The following is a 13,995-nucleotide window of genomic DNA, read 5'->3' on the forward strand; positions in this document are numbered from 1 at the left end:
AAAAGATCTTCTAGAGGTGGTAATGTTGCCACTCCAAAAAATATTTTCCTATTTATGTATAATTTGCCAATGTTTGTTAAGAAAAATTGAGGAAAATGTGTAAGACAATATTAGAATCACACGTAATGCTCAATCTGAGCCATATGTGGATTTTGCTGTATTTTAGTTACTATTTATTCTCAATAAGCAACTATCTGAGACTGTTCCCAACCCTGCGCAGACTCCAGTAAAGGGAATGCCTTCACCGTTTCATAGAATAATTTGGGTTTGAAGGGACATTAAAGCTCATCCAGTTCCAACCCCGCTGCCATGGGCAGGGACACCTCCCACTGGCTCAGGCTGCCCAAGGCCCATCCAACCTGGCCTTGAACACCTCCAGGGATGGGGCAGACACAGCTTCCCTGGGCAACCTGGGCCAGGGCCTCACCACCCCCTCATGGTGAAGAAATTCCTCTTTATGTCCAGTCCAAATCTGCCCCTCTCCAGTTTGTCCCCATTGCCCCTCATCCTGTCACTACAGGCCCTTGTGAACAGCCCCTCTCCAGCTTTCCTGTAGCCCCTTCAGGTACTGGAAGGTTTAGAGACTTCTCCAGAAGTATGCAGGACCTCAAAGAATGAAGCTCTAAATCTTTTAAGAAATGCACCCTTTTCCAGTGTTTATGGATAGTTTTCATCATGAATTGATAAGAAATCACAGAAAAGCTCTTACATCTCAGATTCGTTTGCCTCTCCTTAGTGGCAGCTTTACTACGAGTTGTACTGATTTACTGTGTTTGACAGCCAGCAGAACGAAATTGCACAGCAGTAAACTTCACATGCTGCTTATAGGCAGAATACATGAGTATTTTGCCGTGACAAGGTGCAAAAGGCGCTGCGCTGGAACGACACAGCAGTGTTTTCTGCCGCTCAGCTGTTCATGTGAACTCCTACAGTTGTTTTGTTACTAAACAATGGATGAAGTTAGGAGGAGCCCTCCTGCTAGCTGCCCCAGCAGGAGCGCAGAGACTCAACTACGTTTTAAAGTACAGAAGAAAGGAGTTAATCAGCTTCTTTCTTGGTTGTTGGCAAGTGCAGGTCCGTATTGACGAAATCGCAATCAAGCATCAGGCAAACAATCATTGCATTCCAGCGTTCACAGTGGAAGAAATTACCAAGTAATAACAGCATTATCAGCAGTGCTGTTAGAAAGCTTCATCAGATCGCATACAGCCAGATTACAGAGCTTGAGTACCGTGAAGGAAACTGCAGCAAAGAACGGCAGCAGGTGCCTCCACCCTGCCTTTGGAGAGACAGCACAAGTGTCTCGTTCTCCACGAAGCATGTACAGAGCTCATGGAGACCAGGTTCTTGCAATCACTATCGTGGACTTGCATCCATCCAGCAGTTTTGAGCAACATCCACTCTCTGCGATGGATGTTGATGCTAGAAGACCTCTTCAAATATATCAGGACCTCAAGAGCAGCTTGGTCTCTCTGCAGTGCCACAAATCCACCAGAGCCAGTGATGAATTTTAGGCTGAACTGGCAGCAAATGTGTGTGGTCCTGGTGGTAGTACAGTGCAGGAGCAATATTCCTCTTTGCTTTTCTACCTGGTAGCAAAGGGCAATATAAAGGGACTGCATTTTTCCCTGTTTTTTTCCCCGAATCAAACTAGTTCATGATGATGTTCTTCCTAGATAAATACTCCAGATTACAGATTGTGTAATCCAAATTAGAGCAGCACCATTTTTCTCTTAATGTTTTAATAGTGCCAAACGGGTCTATTACGTGTGCTTCTGGACTTCCTGGAAATGAAGCAGACATTAATTCAGCAAGATTAATTGAGACATTACTTTTGGCACCATTACAGGTATTTCAGCTCTTTATCGATTCGAGTCTGGCATTGACACCTAGCTTGCCTCGCAGGTGGTGATGTAGAGCCTGCGAGAGAATAAGAAAGAACTTGTTCCTACAAGAACAAGGAGTTACTGAGGTGAATGTGCGCATGACACGTACTTTCTCTTAAATCTTCCCACACAAGAGAGATCTGTCAGAGTTGTTATCACTCACTGAGGCATGTCAGAAAGATTTTCAGTGGAAAATTCCATTTCATTGTAAGCTAAATATCTCATGGAGCTGTGTCTGGTTTGACAGCCTTTCTCACTTAAAGTTTAATCAGGTCATGGTAAATCCACTGATCAAGAGGTGATGAAATTAAAACCAGAATTCCCTGAGCAAAACCTAGACAGTTGCAGAATATGTTTATTAGAAAACCTTTTAAAGATTAACATTTTCTCCAAATTACAATGAGAAAAAAAAGTATTTAATAATCACAAAATGGGATTTCTGTTAACCATCGCTGTTATTCACAAAGCTGTTGAATAGGGTGTTCCTGTCATCGCATGTTAACTGTCAGCTTTCAGATATGAAAGTAAGGATTAGTACAGATGATTTTGTCTCAAAAATTCAAGAAAAAAAGAAAGACTTCGGGAAGAAGATAGGAGGAGAAATAGAACATTTCTCTAAGACAAGAGCTGTGTAAGCCTCTTGTCGATACTGCACCTGAACTAAAGGCTAGTGCAGTCTGATTCAAGATTTGACAATGAAGCCAGGGAAACAGAAAAGCTCTAGAGGTGTTTGGAAGTTAATGATGCAGCCTTGTAGTAAAGCCCAAATTAAATTCTCAGTTCTCATTGCAAGAACACATTAAAACTAAAGTGCTGCTGGATAAAGCTGTCTCATGCTGCTTGGTGCATTACTCCTCTTGAGCAGTTTTGGTATTGTTTTCACTGCCTAGGAAAGAAAAGATGTTTTTTCCTGCTCATACTGCTAAATGAATTTTTTCCGAGGGCAAAACAAGAACTAGAGTTCTGAATGACTCAAAATATGAAGCAAGTGTGAAAACTTTGATGCAAACTATGAGAAAACTGGACTATGGATGAACGTAGGCAGTATTATTTGCTATAACTTCCTGAAATCGTGGATAGCAAAAAAAAACCCTAAACTAAAAGAAAAACTACACCACTAAAATCACTAATAAACCACAGTTTCACAGGCTCCTGGGTTTTGCAGCATTGTAAGGTGTAATATGTAAGAAACAGGATACGATAGCTATGGATATTTTATGTATGAGGACCATATATCTTCTACCTTAAGTAATTTACAAATTATCTCATTCCCATATAATTTAGATCGAGGTACGCTATGGCTGTGGCTCCTCGTGTTCATACAATCCATTGTGCTGTAGAAATGTTTATGTGTGCTCACAGCCCAGAAGGCCAACCGTGTCCTGGGCTGCATCCAAAGCAGCGTGGCCAGCAGGGCGAGGGAGGGGATTCTGCCCCTCTATTCCTCTCTTGTGAGACCTCATCTGGAGGATTGTGTCCAGTTCTGGAATCCTCAACATAAGGAGGAGGTGGAGCTGTTGGAACGGGTCCAGAGGAGGCTACAAGGATGATCAGAGGGCTGGAGCACCTCCCATACGAGGACAGGCTGAGAGCGCTGGGGTTGTTCAGCCTGGAGAAGAGAAGGCTCTGAAGAGACCTTAGAGCGACCTCCCAGTACCTGAAAGGAACCTACAGGAGATCTGGGGAGGGACTGTTTACAAAGGCTTGTAGTGATGGGATGAGGGGCAATGGGGATAAACTGAAGAGGGGCAGATTTAGACCGGATATAAGGAGGAATTTCTTCATCTTAAGAGTGGTGAGGCTCTGGCCCAGGTTGCCCAGGGAAGCTGTGGCTGCCCCATCCCTGGAGGTGTTCCAGGCCAGGTTGGATGGGCCTTGGGCAGCCTGAGCCAGTGGGAGGTGTCCCTGTCCATGGCAGGGGATTGGAACTGGATGATCTTTAAGGTCCCTTCCAACCCAAACTATTCTATCATTCTATGAGCTTTGTTAGCACAATGCAAAAGACCACAGAAATTTTTATTACTAGTTGTGGTGTTGATCTTTTCAACATAAGGATTCAGTGATTTATAACAATTTAGAACCCAGAAGAGAAATGTGCTTTACGTTACAGGTAGGCCTTAAATTCTCAAAACACAAGCATTTGTATCTCATAAATGGTTAGAACATAGTGGCACTGGTGTCAGGGGAGGCAACAGCCACACTCTGCTCAGATTCTTACTTAGCTCTTGTCAAGCTACAGCTGTTCCAAGTATAACCTCTTGCTCATTCCCATAATCATTCAAACGAATGCATAAGCACTGCTTCACCACACCGTTCAACTAGATGGAAAGTGTTCAGATGTGTCCTGTCTCTTAGATTCTTTGAACTTTTATCAGTCTGGAAGACGAAAAGCACATCTTGTGAGGAAGTTCTGAATGGGCTATGGAATTATTTAGTACGGCTCACCCTTTGCTTTGCTCAGACACAAAACACTCACTGCAAAAAGTCTTTCATGTTGAACTGTAATGCACTACAGTAAATGGTAGCTGTGCCTTTGCTTTGACAGTAAGACTTAAGGAATAGGTATTTTCCAAACTAAGTGATTCTATGATTCTCTGACTAGGATTAAGTTTTCTGGCAAAGTGACCTACTGATGAGTTATACATTGTTTTATTAAGCACAGATAATCCCAGATCTTTCTTCTCTGCACTGAACTCACATCATGTATTTCCTGATTTTAAAACTCTTTGGGGAAAACTAATTATTTATTGCAGATTAAAAATAGAGCTGAATAGTAGAAAACAAAGACAAGTTAAAACAACAAAACAACACCTTCCACCCTTTCCTCTCTTCTTCCCAGGCTCAACTTCACTCCTTCATTGCCAGCTCCTCCACCTCCTTCCAGCCAGAGCAGAGAGGGGGGGAGTGGGAGGAGTGTAGTAGGTCACAACAATTCCCCTCCGCAGATCTCTCCTCCTCCTGCTTTTCCCCTGCTTCAGTCCTTCACAGCAAACCTGTTCTGGTGTGAGGTCCTCTGCCCTGGTTGTGGGGTAGGGATCTGGTGGAAGCTCTGCCCCAGTGCCTGCAGCACATCCACCTCCTTCTTCTCTCACCTGAGTGTCACAGGGCTCTTTCTGACACTTTCTCCCTTGCTCTCATTTCATTTTCCAAATAGTGATATGGTAGTATTTCACTAAGATTTGAAGTGGATATTCTATGTGGTGCAGGTTAGATGTTCCATTGATGTAATTATTAATTCTATTTAAGATTCTGTCTTAATTAGTACAACAAACATATAAGCTAAAACGAAACTGTTGGATATGCTCAATGAAGGAATTACTCTTCTCCAAAAACAACGTCGTCTTTGCAAGAACGTTGTAGCATGTAAAAAATTGGAATATAAAAATTTAAGTTCAGCTAAGGATAGAAATAGCTCTTGATTAATTGTGAGCTCAAGTAAAAAAAAAAAAAAAAAGAAATAAAACCAGTAATCAGAGAGATATGTTAGCATAAATTACACATACTTAGCATAATGACAAAGCCCAAGCATTTGACCCTCAGAATCAGGCTTTAAGTGCATGACGCGATTGTAAATTTGAGGACTTAGATTTGTTTAGCATGTTGATTTTTCACACCAGGGAGTTGCAGGCATCGGTGGTGCTCAGAGCAAGGACAGTGGGAAAATTTATATCTGCCATGGAAACGGGAGATGCTACATATCAGGAAATGTGTTGACTTTGGCAACTTGGAAAACTTGATGTTTCTCTTGAGCCTGGTATGGAAGGTGTCATCTGGAAGGCTGTTCCACACTATATTCCTATTATAGCAGCAATGTCTTTTAGCTAAGCTTGAGGACTAGAAACTTTTTGTGTGTGTTTAGAGAAGACTCACTTAATGACAGATTTCTGAGACCTGGAATTTAAAACATAAATCAGGTATCGCCAAACTTACGGTAAAATCCTTGAGCTGGCAAAACACCAGTACTCCCTCAATGAGTCAGCCCAGCCTGCCTGCTGACAGCCGAACATATATTTGCTACAGGAAAATTGACAAAAACAAACCCAAACAAACAAAAAAGAAAAAATAGCCAGTCTGAGTGGTGATAAGAAGGAGGTGGAGCTGCTGGAATGGGTCCAGAGAAGGCTACAAAGATGATCTGAGGGCTGGAGCAGCTCTCATACAAGAACAGGCTGAGAGAGTTGGGGTTGCTCAACCTGGAGAAGAAAAGGCTTGGAGCAGCTTTCAGTACTGAAAGGGGCTCCAGGAATGCTGGGGAGGGGCTGTTCACAAAGGCTCGTGCGGATAGGACGAGGGCGAATGGGTATAAACTGGAGAGGGGCAGATTTAGACCGGACATAAGGAAGAATTTCTTCCCCATGAGAGTGGTGAGGCCCTGGCCCAGGTTGCCCAGGGAAGCTGTGGCTGCCCCATCCCCGGAGGTGTTCCAGGCCAGGTTGGATGGGCCTTGGGCCACTGATCCACTGGGAGGTGTCCCTGCCCATGGCAGGGGGTTGGAACTGGATGGGCTTTAAGATCCCTTCCAACCCAAACTATTCTATGATGCTGTGATTTGTACGATCTGTTTGCAAAATGTTAATTCATTCCCTTAAAGAAACAGCAAGTAAAAACCACCTTCCCTCAAGCCAAAGCATGTATAGATCATTCTTGATCACTCTTGATAATGGGCTTTTTCCGAGGAGTCCATTCCACCCAGTGTGCAAAGTGCAGCTACTTACTCTCAGCTTAATGCATTTAATAAAGCTTAATGAAACATTTGTAAACGTAATGAAGCACTCTGGAAATGAAAACAAAGGCGAGCCAATGTCCTTCTAAATGGAAACTAGGCCAGCGCGCTGGTGCCATTGGAATATCTGCAATCGTGCTAAGCTTTTAATGTGTCCTTGAGGGTTAATAGGTAGACAACAGAGTCTCTGAAAATTCTCTTACACTACATATTTTTTTCATTATTAGCAGCTCTGAAGGCTTCAATCTGACACAGTCACTGTGTACTCAGGGGTTTTCCAGACAAACAGTAAGAGTAACTATGGAGGAAGGTATTGCCAATGGGAGGAAAGGGTCACAGACTTTGTATTATGTTTGCAAAGCATCAGCACTGAGCCATATCAGGCTTTCTTTGCCTGAACTTTTCTTCACTCGCTGGCAACAGCTTTGATTTTACTCGGTTTAACAGTAACATGGCTGATTTGCTTTTCTTTTGCTTATTTTTGTACAGTACAACCAGCAGTTTTATGTAGATAATATTAAGAAGTTGTTCTTTTGTGTCACAGAACGTGACTTGAGTATTAATGATGTAGCGTAAAGGACTACGGAGTCAGTATGACAGCAGGAGCCTGGGGACATGGGCTGGAGTGTAGAGGGGGCACAAGCTTGGCACTGGGAAAATCACCGATAGTCAATTAAAAAAACAGAGACCCAGAGCTGGACAAAATTCTTTTAGACGTAACAACAGGAACAAATCCCAAACATCTAACCTCTGCGAAAGACATCGCATGCGGTGAATTCACATACAGAATGAACTTTCACACTAGTGAAGGAAGGGCACGGTGTATAAGCTTGTTAGAAAACATGAAGATACCAATCCTGTCCCCAGGGTGTGGGAGGTGTGTGGAAAATCACATCCTATTCTTGCCAGCAAAGGAACTGGGATGCCAATAACCTGCTTTACCTCCATTTGTACATACATTGGCCTGAAGACACACAGTAATTTTAGCTGTCATTATTGTTATTTTCTGCGTAGCAGTATCCTGCTTTTTTTTCCTGATAATTTGATCAGAGCTAGTATTAATTCTGATTATTCTGTTAAGGTTTTAAACATGCTGATAAGAAATTCTTGGTTTTATGTATAAAGAGAATTTTATTGTTGTCTATAACAAGATTTGGAACATTAACAGAAGCAACTAATAATTGTTATAGGCTGATTTATAGTCACTCCCGTGGAGATGTCTGAGCAATGAAATTTGTCTTTGTCTGGAGAAGTCATGTTTTTTAGCAAGATTTTTTTCTGGTTGGAAGAGGAAGAAGATAAATATCTGGTTTTGTGTGTGTGTTTTAGATAGATACATAAATATGCACAGCTGATTCTTCAGAATGGATTCAAATTGATGTGGTTTAAGAGTATAAGGTTTTCTACAGTCTTGGATTGCTTGGGAAGACTCCACTGACCAAGATGAGTCTATATAAATGTTCTTTAATACATTCCATTGGGCCAAAGGAAGGGGTTTTTAGGATTTATAGGGGCTTTGTATCCTGAGGTTTTGGAAGTCAACACAATATGATGTCTGTAAAAGCAGAAAAAGTCCAAAGGTTCCTTCTGAGACTGAATGTCTACCCTCTTTCTTAGGGGTAGGTGGGAAGGAGATCATCCGTCAGTATCATACAGAGATTTTAGCTCCATATCCTCATCCAGGCTGTAGCTTGAGCAGAACTTAAATATCAGAGACTGTCAAACGAATTTGTAGCCACTGTTGCACACACTTCTGTTGACTTTTCTGCAGTTCAGGATCGAAACCAATACTTTATGTTCTGAAATCACAGATCGTGACTCTTTCCACTGGGCCCTGAATTCTGGGTAAAGTAATACATAAAGCTTCTGGTCTGTGGATTGATTATTTAGTAAACAGATAGGCAGAACTTTTGATCCAAAGAAAAAGTTATGGATTTCATTGAGATACTTGCATTTTGGTTTTTATTTGGTTTGGGGGGTATTTGATATTTGGGATTGTTGAAGAAGGTTGACTTGTTCAAGTAGGATTCAGCTTTAGGTCCTTATGTCCTTTACCTGTATGTCCATTATGTCCTTTGAGTGCATCAGTGCAGCGTCTGCACTTGAGTTTTCAGTCCTTTCTCTTCAGCCAATGTACTTAGGCTAAAGTGTAAGGAAAGCCATCCGCTAAAGAGAGGGTAAAGGCATTACCTGAGGGCTCCTCCTCCATCATGTGTACAGGCCTGATTTGACGTTTTTTCAGGTCTCAGATTACAGACCACTGTACTCTTTCACTCCTGTTCTGAAATTTTCCTGGAATATGAGTATTTCAACAGTGTTCGCACACTTGCTCTTTCTTTTTGTCCAGAAGCAGAAAGGTCTTTACACACAGTTTCAGTGAAACAGCAGTCTGAGGGAAGGTGCCCACCTACAGCAAAGACCGAGCCCTGATTTTAGCAGCTGCTCCTGCTCACGCAGGGGAAGGAGATGAGAATTTCTTTGACAGAATTTTGTGATCTTTTAGGAAAACGTGCCTCTACCCTAGGAAAACTGTATTACTGGCCCATCCTTTTTCTTCACGTGTATTCTTCACTGTGGCAGTACCTTACCCACAGTGGGACTCTTTCAGAATTCATCCTCCAGAACCTTCCAGATTTTCCCCTTTAGAACTTCTGCTCTTTCTCACTGTGTTTTACAACCGATCGTTCCAATCTCTGCTCCCGGGGGAGCACCAGGCACTTGCCCATCACCTGAATGACTGACCACATCTTCCCTCAGCAGCTGAGTTGGTGCATCTAATACACTAAAAACAGCCCAAGAGTTTTTTACAGGAGCAGTATCCTGTGTTGCGTCACAATAGTCTGAAATAATCACCAGTTTTCCTACCAGAACACTAGCGCAGACTTTACTATCTCAAAGTAGCTCAGCAGCAGCCTGGGATATTTTGCCCCACCCTACACTAAACTGTGTTTAGGGTGCAGCAAACAGCCGCATCCCTGTTGGCAGCCCGTCTTTGCAGCACTCCAGGTCACTGTGCTCCCTACATGATGGGTAAATACTAACCAGGAGCTGGACATGGGTGTTTTCTGACACCAAGAGGTCTTTTCTTGCAAGAATAAGAATTCTGCAGACACCTCCCAGGTGAAGTTCAGTTACCTGCTGAGTGCCACTGCTGCTTTCCTAGCAAGTGGAAGCTGCCTACTGATGCCTTCCACGGTGTTTAATTGATGGTATATTAAGTCTTGTACACTCATACACTGGAGCTTTAGATTAGGAATGAGTGATAATATTTTAAGGAGAAAGAAGATCTCATTCTTACTCCAGTGACAAACTTCTTAAGATGAAGGGACTGCATTTACAGTGTCTTCTTTGTTCTACACTTGCCCCCTGCAACTAGATCAAGTGAGGCTGTAGCAATACGGCTTTCACATGCTGACACTTCATCCCATATTTTACAGAAACAGGCTTCATTTGCAGTTGTCTCTGCAAGGCATAAAAAGTGCCTATTCAGAGCTTTATCCAGATCCGCAGGCTCAATTCATGTCATCAAATTTATCCGCGTGCTCCCGACCCAAACGTGCATCGCTTGAAGCGTGCCTCGTTCAGACTGGTGATTTATGAGGCAAGCTGAGATCCCTGAGTTTAATTTGATTTAGGGAAATTTCACAGAATTTACCACAGGAAACTCAGTTGTAAATCCAAACATCATATCTCATGAGCTGATTTTACATTTACTCCGAGTGTTTTAAAAATAGAATCATAGAATAGTTTGTGTTGGAAGGGACCTTAAAGAACATTCAGATCCAACCCCCCCTGCCATGGGCAGGGACACCTCCCACTGGCTCAGGCTGCCCAAGGCCCATCCAACCTGGCCTGGAACACCTCCAGGGATGGGGCAGCCACACCTTCCCTGGGCAACCTGGGCCAGGGCCTCACCACTCTCATGGGGAAGAAATTCTTCCTTATGTCCAGTCTAAATCTGCCCCTCTCCAGTTTATAGCCATTCCCCCTCGTCCTATCACTACAACCCTTTGTGAACAGCCCCTCCCCAGCTTTCTTGGAGGCCCTATAAGTACTGTAAGGTCACTATAAGATCTTTCACGATACCTCCCGAAGGCCTGATTCTGCAGTAGTCTTCAGGTTAAGCTACGTCACACCTGGATGAACATTAGCACATTGACCAAGGAAGCTTCCTGCACTATTATGAAGTGGCTAAATGTGATCTGTAATAATTTCTTACTGCTTCTTTCTTTTTTTTAATAACTGCCTCTTTTGATGACTGATCTTTTTTCTTCTTTTTTTTTTGATTCCCGTCCCTCCCAGTCTCTCACTTATATAGTTGATTTTCCTGGGGAACTATCCTAGGCTCAACATAGTCGGCATAAATAACAGCGCAAGGACTTCTGCCCATTTTTATACATGGCTTGGTTGTTCACGCTGCCCAATATTTTACATCGAACCTAGGTTAGGAGTCTGGGATCTTTGCGTAGTTGGTGGACAGGTGTAGGCTATTGTGATGTCTGAATCTCCTTTCAGACCTTTATTGGAAATAGAAGCAGCTTATCCTTCTATATTAAAACCCTAATTTTAGATATCTTAAGCTTACCAGATGAATGCCTCCATGGCTGGCATTGGTCATCTGAAACGTGCTACCTCCTACCAGCGTCACAAAGAGCTTGCTCACAAAGCAACTTCACCTTCTTGTTCCTTGAGTGCTCAGGTGGAAATGACATCTATTAATCTTAAAGTCAAATATCAGGACTTGCAGGGGATTACTGTTCCATGTATCTGAGATCTTTATGTTATAGCTTTTACCAACTTCAACAAACACAATAGTTGCCTCTTAAAAAAACAAAGGCACTAGGCAAGTTCCATGACTGTGTGTGTGTTTGTGAGTGTAGTCCAGCTACTTTAATAAATACTTAAAAAATGTCAAATATATCTGGGAAGAACTGGAGTGATAAAATTACTCCATTTTATTCTAATAAGAAAACATGTCAGGGATTACATTGCTTTTTCTGATAAAGGAAAAAAACTGTCGTCAATACATTCCATTTAACCTAAGACTCACTAGAAATAATACTGATTTATTTTCAATCTAAATCAGTTGCATTTGTCAATTTTGATCTCTTGAAATGTTAAAAGCTGAGAGATAATGCGTGCAAATAAATGCTCGGTAGTTCTCCATGTTTGTAACTGAATTCTGGTTGGCTACAGACTTTAATGGGATCAGTGGACCAGATAAAACTTTTAACTAAGAATTGCTATTTCTTATTTTGTGTGACGACACAGCATTGTAAAACGCTTATCAGCTCTGTTGTCTTCTTAACTTTATAGATCCAAATATAAAAAAAGCTGTGACGTGATCTGATGTCCTACTGTTAAACAAAACCTTTCATTTCTAATGCTGTCAAACTAGTCCCTTCAAGAAATACTGATTTTGGTAGTGAAATCTTAAACATTGGACAGAAATAGCGAGATAAAATTCATAGAATGTCACTGGGACGAGACCAGTTTAAAAGGATAGTTTCCAGATCACTGATAAGAGTGTTGAAGTTATAGTCTATGGCGTGTCTTTTAAAAACATACTTATTTGCAGCAAAGCAATTCACATTGTTAATAAATGCTGTGATAAATTTGTTAAGCTGTTAGAACAGAAAATGAACTGCTTTCAGCTTCTGCAAACAGAACTGCCTGAATTAATAGTGTTCGTTGAGTGAGATGTATACATTGTATATCACCATCTCCTCCTAGAAATGATTTTAATTACATTTTATTAGTTTGGGGGTTAGGGTTTTCTTCGTTGTTGTTAATGGTGAGGAAGGACTTACTTGGAAAAATTATGATTATACACAAGACATACAGTTATTTAAAATTATCTGGAAATCTAACTCACGTGATGACTATTTTCTCTCACGTTACAATGCTTTAATTATGCAGGAATAGGAGTTACATCCTAATACCTAACTGATACAGTAACAGAAGTGAAAGGAGGGGGGGGCAATAAAAAGGATATAAAAAAGAGCTACGTATTTATAGTATCAATTATCTTTCGTTATTCGTTTCTGCACATGGAGTGCATAAAGTTTCTTCTCTGCTGAGAGCAAGTGAAAGATGTAAGACAGAATTTTGTGTTCAAAATTAATTATGGCCAATTTTCTTGTGTCACATTCGTGCTAAGCGATTGTACCTAATCTTTGTATTTCTCGTCTTCTGTTGCGTTTATGCCTGTTTTATCTAAATGCTCTTAAAGGGAGTTATGTACCTGTGATAAGATCCCAAAGGGACTTCAAAGATTCTTTGTTCTTCCCCCTTTCCCCACAGAAGAGTCATAGTTCGATACGTACATACCCAGCTTTGTTTTAATCCCTCTCCTCCGTCCCCTTTCGTGTCAGCTAAGAAATGACAAAACGTTTTTGTTTTGTTTTTAAAAAAAAGAGAAAACTTTTGTAATGTGTTCGGAAGGCGGTCATGCTCTGGATTAGACCTTCTTAGGGGACTGTTGTTCTCAGACCAAAATCATCTTTGCCTCACGGGTGGTTTTAACCTCTTCTCTGCTCAATCTATGTCGAAAAGGAGATCATAGGCAAAAGTACAAGAACTAGTGAGGCTGTGTCCAGAGAGTAGACAACCCTGCATCAGCTATCATTCCTTGCATTGTCATTTAGCTGTATTTCTCTTTCACATATGCACACATTGGACCAAAATATACCATAAAGAGGAATATGTAAGCACGTTGACAAGAGATAGTCTTGGATGCACATTATTACCCCAGAAATAATCTGTAGGGAAGGAAAATCCTGCACCATTTCTGGGAGGTAAAACTTAATCATAATCATAATTCACACATCAGTGTTGTAGGCTTGGTGAGGAGACGCAGAAATTATGACTCCTGCTCCTCCACGAGTTCTAGGTTCCAAAGCCGTGTAGTATCTGGTGTGGCCACACTGCCAAGTTTGGAAACATAGATGGTCTCAGAAAGCCACAGACGCCTCTCTTGGCATTATCTGCACTGCCACCCAGGGTTATAGTTTGCTTAATAAGTGATATCTGTACACAGAAGAACATGTAAAATACCCAAATACCTAATCCTGATCCATAATCATGCCCATTTAATTAATTTCATTGACTGATAATGGCATATTTATTTGCACTTTCAGCTCTATAAACTAGATTTAGGTACCCGTCATATATCTGTAAAAGGGTATATCTTTTAAAACTGAAAAATCTTGCACCGAAAGGGTATTATCTGTACCAATGAAAATCATATCCACATGGTAAACACTTGCTTTGTCAGGGAATTTTTTTTTTTTAATTAATTTGAATCTTATCAACATGGATGGCATTTATGTAAATAGTTCAAAAAAGGTAATTGTTGATAAATGTTACAGTGCGTGTGTTTGGGAG

This window comes from Cuculus canorus, chromosome 8 (genome assembly GCF_017976375.1).
Source record: "Cuculus canorus isolate bCucCan1 chromosome 8, bCucCan1.pri, whole genome shotgun sequence".
Classification (NCBI taxonomy): Eukaryota; Metazoa; Chordata; class Aves; order Cuculiformes; family Cuculidae; genus Cuculus; species Cuculus canorus.